Here is a 7,835-nt window from a genome sequence, read left to right on the forward strand (position 1 = left end):
AGAGAGAGATTGATTTTTTTCTTTTTTTTTCTTTATCGAATACTAAAATGTTTGGAGATAATCTCTGGTTCAGAAGAGGCTTGAAACGGGGAGGGCAACATTTGTAGCCCATGTCTAGTATCCATCTTTGTGTCTTCCTTCCACTCAATTTTCTATTAATATGCTTTTATACAGAACGTTTGAGCAACCAGCTTCTTCAGCAAAGACTCTTCTGGACTTCTGTTAAGTCCAGAAGTGTTAAGTGTGTCAGTAGACCGTGCAGCCTACTGACACAGATTAACTTATTGTAAAATGGGCGTGAAATGATTCAAGAGAACTTAAACAGGTGTAATGTGTTGACTCAGAGGGAGAGGTGAAAGTCAAGCTGCTGAATTCTTAACAACTTGGAATTGACTCAAAAATGACTTGTTGATTTAAAGAGTTATTGTAAATACCCACCTTTGTTCTCCTGCTACAATAAAAAAAAAATCTGTTAGATCTTACACCTTTGTTTTAATTTTTGTGTTAACACCGTCAAACTTTGGTTCAGATTTTCTTTGGTTAAAGTACTGCTCTGATGAATACGTAGACGGCATAAACAGTACAGCACAAAAAAAAATAGCTCTGGTCTTGTCTGTGTCTGGCATACATTTTTGTTTTGTTCTTTTCTCCTTTTTGACGAATTTCATCTCCCGTGTTAAGGCAACATATGTATTTCATTATATTAAAATAACAAAAACTAACCTGTACTAAATTCTGTATGGAAACCCGTGAAAACACACACACACACACACACACACACACCCTCGTGTGGACAAAATCAGCGTAGTGGACTATTTGGGTGAAATAAAAATGCAATGTGGTACTTAAAAGTTCAATGTGTTGCCACACAAATGCACTAATCACCCTGTTTTCACAATGTGGTATCAGTATCCCTGTATTCTTACAGTATGTAGTCTACATCGATTAACATACGGTATAATTGAGGAGCACACTAAAGTAATACGGCCTCACACTAGGGGTCTTTCCATACCTTGTTGTGCACAATCTGTAAACAGCTTCAAAGGCATTGCATCTGCCATCTGCACTTCTAGGAACTCTTCTGCATAGCCATTAAAACAAGCTGTCTCAAAGGACATCATTCGTATTTCAGCCTCAACCCTGAATTACTGTGTGTTCATTATAATTATAAGGGAGGAGTGTTGCCAGGCTAGTCCACAGAATGCCAGGTGCACACTTCCATAATCTACCATTTTAAACAACTCTGAGCATCAACAACAGTATCTCCATGCTATTCAGCCATTAGTTCTCGCTGGCTTTCACGCTGAAACTCCACATCAGTCATTTGAGCACATTTTTTTTTTTTTTGTGTGTGTGTGTGCAGTAAAAGACATGCGGGGAAGAAAGTGCAACACTTTGTTGTGTTCCATTTTCCTAAGCCTGCTTAGGTTATGTGACTGAGCCATGCTGCTGTGTGAAATTTTTATCCCGATACTGGCACTGTATCCTTGTGAGGGAGTCTTGTAAAATAGGTTTACTTAGCGCCTTTGCTGGCATTTTCCGAAGATAGCAAATGCACACACACTGTCCATGATCGGATTAACTGTTCTACAAAAATGATGTAACTCTTTGTTTTTCTTGTGTGGCATAGGTTTCTCTGCTTAAGTTTAGTGGTCATCCGCAGGAGAATAGACACACTTGAAATCCAGTCACAGCATTATAATCCACATATTACAAATATAACAGTTGACAGGCTTGGTTAATCGCTCTTTGTCACACAAATTTGATGTGTGGCTGCCCAAAGTGAATCACTCTCCCCTCAAAAAATTTTATTTTATTTATTTTTTTTTTTTTTCCCAGATGTACTCCCCGGAAACAAAACCAACAACCCGTAATTAACACAAATTCTGATTTGTAAGGCATTTAATTTTGAACTTTGCCTGGTGTTTCTCTGTCATGTTGTGATGTAAATTGCATGTGATAAGTGTGAAATATTTTTTAAGCATCCAATATAGTATAAAACATGCAATGCCAAGTACACAGAGAGGAGGAATTTGCACCTGGGGACATATAAGCTTTTCATTCAGAGCCACAAGGTGTGTCAAGACTAAATGTAAATTGTACAAATTATGGGAGAAATCAGTTGAAAAATCTCAACGAATCTCACTTATTTACATTTTAATTACGACTATTACTTATTCTTTTTTTTTTTTTTTTTTTTTTGGATGTGACCAAAGCGAGCCTGATTCCCCCCCTACACTAGAAAGAAGAGGCAAAATGACTGTTTTTCCACTGGAGGTTTAGATGCTTGTTTATCACTTTTAAATACCATCATCTTTGCTGAAATCCCCTCTCAAAAGAACCTTTCACTTGCTGGAATAAATTCAAATTAAAATTTAAATCCCTCTTTGCATTTCTTCAGCCTTTTTTAAAATAGCTGCCTCCTTTTAGAAAGCTGTTTATGTAGTGATCTGCTCATAATCCAGTTTGTTTCTCAACAGCGCAAAAAACACAGAAATCGTATTATCACTATCTTGGAGAGATGATGCGAGAAATCGGGAAGTATAAATGTCTGGATCTGTGGAAGTTTTCAAAGTTTTAAAGCTGGAGGAAAAAAAAAAATCCTCTCAATAATCTGGTCTGTAACACCGTAATTTGACTTGCAAATACGCAGAAAAATAAAGTGCATTGTGCTGCAGTATCCCAAAAACATTTTCCTCACCTTTTGCTTGTACGGAGATCACTCGGAGCTCACTCTATAAACACTCTTTGGCATGTTTCAGACAACATGAAGACAGCAGTTGGCATCATGAAAGATGATGTATGACTGGGGGATTAACTCTTATCACAGACAAGTCACACAGCATCTCAGAAAACAAGTACTCTGATTCTTAAAAAGGGCCCCACCTTCCAATACACTGAGAAAAACAATATCTAATCAGAAAGGTAACAAATATAAACAGAAACAGCAGACAGCGCGCCTTGCTTTTTTGATAACAACCAATTTCAGATGTAAAACAACACAGAAGAGGCCATACGGAAGTTTAACGCGCTCAAGCCAAATTAGATTTATTGTTTGGAAACAAATTATAATTGTGTATCTAGAAAGTTAACCAAGATCCTAAACAAAAGCAAATCAATGACCCGCCCCCATTAATCACTCAAAGGCGGCTACTTGTGCTGGAGAAACTTACTTCATAATCAATTTCTTTGTTTTGTTCAAAGGGCATTTGCATTTTGGTTTATGTCACAAAGCTTCCTGTATCTGGCGCAATCAGAAATGGCAAGCCATCCATGTTAATGGTGGTTTTTCTATTTATTCAAGAGCATATCTCCAAATACTCAAGATAATTTTAGCTTATTATACAAATATTTTGAGTGATAGGCTTAACTTTCTTTGTTCTTATTTGAAGCCCCTTGTGCTTGTAGTGTCATAGAAAAATCATATTTCCTTGAAGACGTCAAGCTAAGGCAATTTTTTTTATTTTACAGACTAATAATCTCCACCTCCCGTATCTTATCTTTTTAGCAGTGAGGACTCCAGACAAAAATGCTTATTTTTAGTTGTGTCTAGACATACTATTATGGCCACCAAGGTCATTATCAAATCACACATTACACACACCTGTTACCATTGTTTAGTTGCTCGTTTTTGGCCAAGCACCCAAGCTCCTATCTCCTCATTCATAGGCGTGTCTGCTGCATTGTGAGCCTGCCTGGGTAAAGGAGGATGATGGGGGGGGGAAGAGGCAGGGACCCCCAGAGACACCCAGATCTGCACCTCACCTCTCAATGACACAACAAAGTCAGCCTCTCGCCTATAAAAGAGAAGACACTGACTGACCAGCCAAGCATCGATTGGTTTAATGTAACCAATCAGATGCTCTTGGTTGAAGACAGTAATTGCAGGAAACCAGCTGTGACCCACTGCAGCTTGGATTCTTAGAATTAAGACCTGCAGTCCGAAGCCTTAGTTGGTATTCAAGTTCATAATGTCTTCCTCTGATTAGAAGGATCACAATTAAAGTTTCTCTTCTGTGAATTCCCTATATAGCTTCCCTATATAGCTTTTAAGGTTTTTGAATCACCATCTTTAATCAAAAGCCTTTGCCATAGACTCGCCCAAAAAAGGAATAGAGAAGACGCAACTACAAAGAACTATTGCCTTTTCATGGAAAAGGTAAATAAGTTACACCCACATGTTGGTGAACATATTCACATTTGCCTTGGTTTAAGATTCATAAGTTTAATTTTTACTTATGCAATGCAATCCGAGTTGGATTTAAAAACATGTGGCCACTTGGCTAGAGCCATTTGCCCTTCCATAGTTTCTTTGACACAGACAAATTCAAATACAATGGTAGGCTTATATATTGGTATGCATTGCATTTCAATTCTCCTTTATAACTTTAGAGGTTTGATCTTTGTCCCATATTTTATAAAACATAATCTGTGGCTTTTTGGTTGCAATGCAACGGTCTCACCTGAGAGCATTAAATAAATAATAGAAAAAGTGACTCTTATCAAGGTAATACAGTTTTAAAGCTATAACTGGCAAGCAAAGGGAAGTTTTATTCTGTTACGTAACTGATTGCAGTCTACCTGAGTAGATAGCCCCACTAACCATGCAGCTCTTATCTGCTTGTTTTACTTGTTAATCTTTAAAGAACAGAACAGCAAGAATGCAAAATAAGCATTTGAAAACTGCCAAATTTAGCGAATTCAGCAGGTGTGTCTTTGCTTATATCACTGTATAAATTAATAAATATCATAGATTACTTAATTCTTCTTATATTAATGGGTCACTTTAGTTGTTTTTCTGTTTTTTTTAACAGAATTTAAATAAGACTATTTATCTTAATCTAAATACTGTGATACAGTGAAACCATGATATTTTTTTTTTTACTAAAGTAAGACTCAAAAGAATGTCTCATAATGAAAGAGGACTCTTAATTAAACTTAAGATTCATAAGTTTAATTTTTACTTATGCAACGCAATCCGAGTTGGATTTAAGAACATGTGGTCACTCAATGGGACAATCAATGTAAATATGATGTGACATGAAATTTAAAACAAAATAAGGGTACATTTAAACTAAATGATCCATTTCAGAAATTTTAATGACTGTTTATTGCCATAATTAATGATAATACTAAACTTAGAAAGTATTTTTAAAATGATACGTAATGTTTTAAGTAGCTGGGTTAGAAACATTTTATTATATGTATGAAGTGGAACTAGGAAGGGACAGAATGGCAACACAGGGATCTGAAATAGCAGTGCAAATCAGCAAAGGAGCAACTTGACCCATAGCTTTTATTTTTTTTATTTATTTTTTTTAATAACTGTAGGCTGTAGTTTTCCTGTTCTTTTTATTTTGGGCTGATGAATGAAGGGAGTATCTATAATTGAATAATGGGTTACCGTTTTACAGACCAAAATCATTTTATCGGGTTTTAATGATCAGGTTTGAACAACGGAGTAGAAAAAGTCCAAAATTGAATCAAAGCATCTTCATAGAACAATGAATGAATGTGCAGCAAGTTTGCCTATGGTCACATGCAATTTTCCTCCCAAAGGGGATTCCTGTGAACTGATCTAATCACTTCTGGTCTTAAGATGAAACATGCTGACAGATAATGATCCCCATGAAAAATGCACTGTATTTTCAAAAGAAAATTCCCCGTCTGTTGACATTAACATAAATGTACTTCTACGTCCCGGAGCCATATCAACATCAACATGCACTTATGTTGGGCTCGTCATATTTGCATATGCAAATAGATATTCTTTTAAATGTAATTCAGCCCCTTTCATGCGACTTTGTGAGATGAACAAGCAGGCATCAAGTGGTTACACAATGAGGGTTCAGCAACACCAAGAAGAATCTGTCATTTTAGACCAAGGCTTGAAGCATCATAGCAGAAATTAACCACAGTTTGATAGAGATTTGTACACATCTGTCTCACTGAATGGCAGGGTGGATGTGCATTGTTATTTGGCTGCACGGGCTGCCATGCGAAATTAGTCATGTTTGCTTTGTCGAAATTACCGGGCGGCGTGTTTTGAGTGAGAGGGTTCGCTGAAGTTGCGCCGCTGACATTTTGATCCCGTCGTGCATTAGAAGAATCGAGTTAAACATATTTGTGTAGGTTTCACAGGAGGAAGGTATAGTGCTCAAAAACAACAGGGTGCCGTGACACTTCGCTCTGCTTACATAATTTGCAGCAGAATGCAAAAAGCTTTTAGACACAGATGTGACCCATTGTAATACCTTTCTAAATGCAATCAAACACTTTCTACAAATATGAGCAGGACTTTTTAAATGTGAACCCTTGTTTGACATGTAATTTTGTCCAACCCACTCCTCTTTCATTTCTCCATCAGCTCTCTCCAGTTATGCCCACATTTTCAGCGGATGAAATAGCTCGACAAAACACGAGTCGGCGAGTCGGCTCTGAATGAGTTTTCCCTCTCGCTCTCTTTTTAGATTCAAACAGATGTTGGGGCTAAAAGAAAATGTAACATTTTGTAATGGCGTTGTTGTGTAGCCCTCAATATGTTGTTCTCTCGCAGTGTGCCATGATTGCTTAACATAAGTTGATTTCTTTTGCCTCAAACAGTCCGGAACATGAAATAATCATCCCTCGAACAAGCTGCTTGTGAGATTGTCTGCGTTCGCGGACAAAGAACATGTTATTTAATAAGATTCTTAGACAGATTATTCCTCACTTTGATGTGTTTGTACAGTTACAAGACACAAATGGTGGGAAAGAGGGTAAACTGGAGCACGTCTGCTCTCTTTGTATGTCTTTTTCACAGCGTAGCATGGATTGGCTCTCAAAGACAGTTAAAAATTTGACTTTTAAATGAGGCATTAAACAAGGTGATGATCAACTGCCAAACCTTAAGTAATGATATTCTCTGTCCTCAAGTCCCTGGCCTTGCATAACCAAGTGCACAAATCACAGAAGAGAACTGAAAATTCATTATTATCACATATTGTGTTCTCACGTCAGTCCCCTGAGGACAAGGGGTGGCGATGGAGGTGACAAGGGGGAGGAGGGGCATATCCCCAATAGAAATTCATGTTTGGGTGGCCCCTCACCATCAGCTGGGGGGATCTTGAAGAAGGGTGGGGGGCTATCACTTATTTAAAACCCTGTGCCTCCCCTCTTTTGCAACCCCCACCCGACCCCACCCGCCACCCCCAGGCTCCACCCAGAAGTGTGGTTGCCTTTTGTCATTGTAATCTGGCCCTGTTTGCTAAACGCTTCCACTGTTTACTCTCCGCCGTGGGGGTTTGTATGAACAGGAGTCAGCAGGACGCAGGGTGACATCACTTTTGGGTGGGGAGGTGTTAAAAAAAAAAAAAAAGAAGCTGCATTTGTGTTTTCTGCTTTTCCCCCTTGTTCTTTCTAGTCCTCCCTGTCCCTGTCCAGGCTTGTCGAACGCATGAACTAACCTGGGAAGGGGGGGGGGGAGCTCAAGTGGCCTACGGGGACGAATTACACCTAATTACTTGCATAACCGCTGTACAGGAGGGTTTGTGCAGTCACCAAAGAACTCTTGCTTTTCAGTGGAACTTATAAGGTAAATGATTTAAACCTACTACACATGCTAATAGTATATCCACGTCTATGCTCATATTCAGTAAATCAGATGACCCGATGAGTCTCGTTTGTCAGATTAAATGTAACTTCCAAAAATGACCTTCAAGCAGATATTAAACATACTTTACAGACCATATTTTGTTTTTCTTAAAAAAATAGTATCCATTTTATTGGTTTGATGTAGTATTTTAATTTTAAATGTCATGTTTTCAGTAGTTTTAAGTGGGAAAACATCATAACAG

The 7,835-nt window shown here is 38.0% G+C and overlaps 1 protein-coding gene across 4 annotated transcripts in view; it reads left to right on the plus strand.

The window, feature by feature from the left end:
- Positions 1-7,835, plus strand: part of st18 (ST18 C2H2C-type zinc finger transcription factor) — a 48,369-nt gene that overhangs the window by 2,341 nt on the left and 38,193 nt on the right. The gene's annotated exons all lie outside the window — the stretch shown is intronic.

Source organism: Poecilia formosa, unplaced genomic scaffold (assembly GCF_000485575.1).
Source record: "Poecilia formosa unplaced genomic scaffold, Poecilia_formosa-5.1.2 Scaffold27, whole genome shotgun sequence".
Lineage (NCBI taxonomy): Eukaryota > Metazoa > Chordata > Actinopteri > Cyprinodontiformes > Poeciliidae > Poecilia > Poecilia formosa.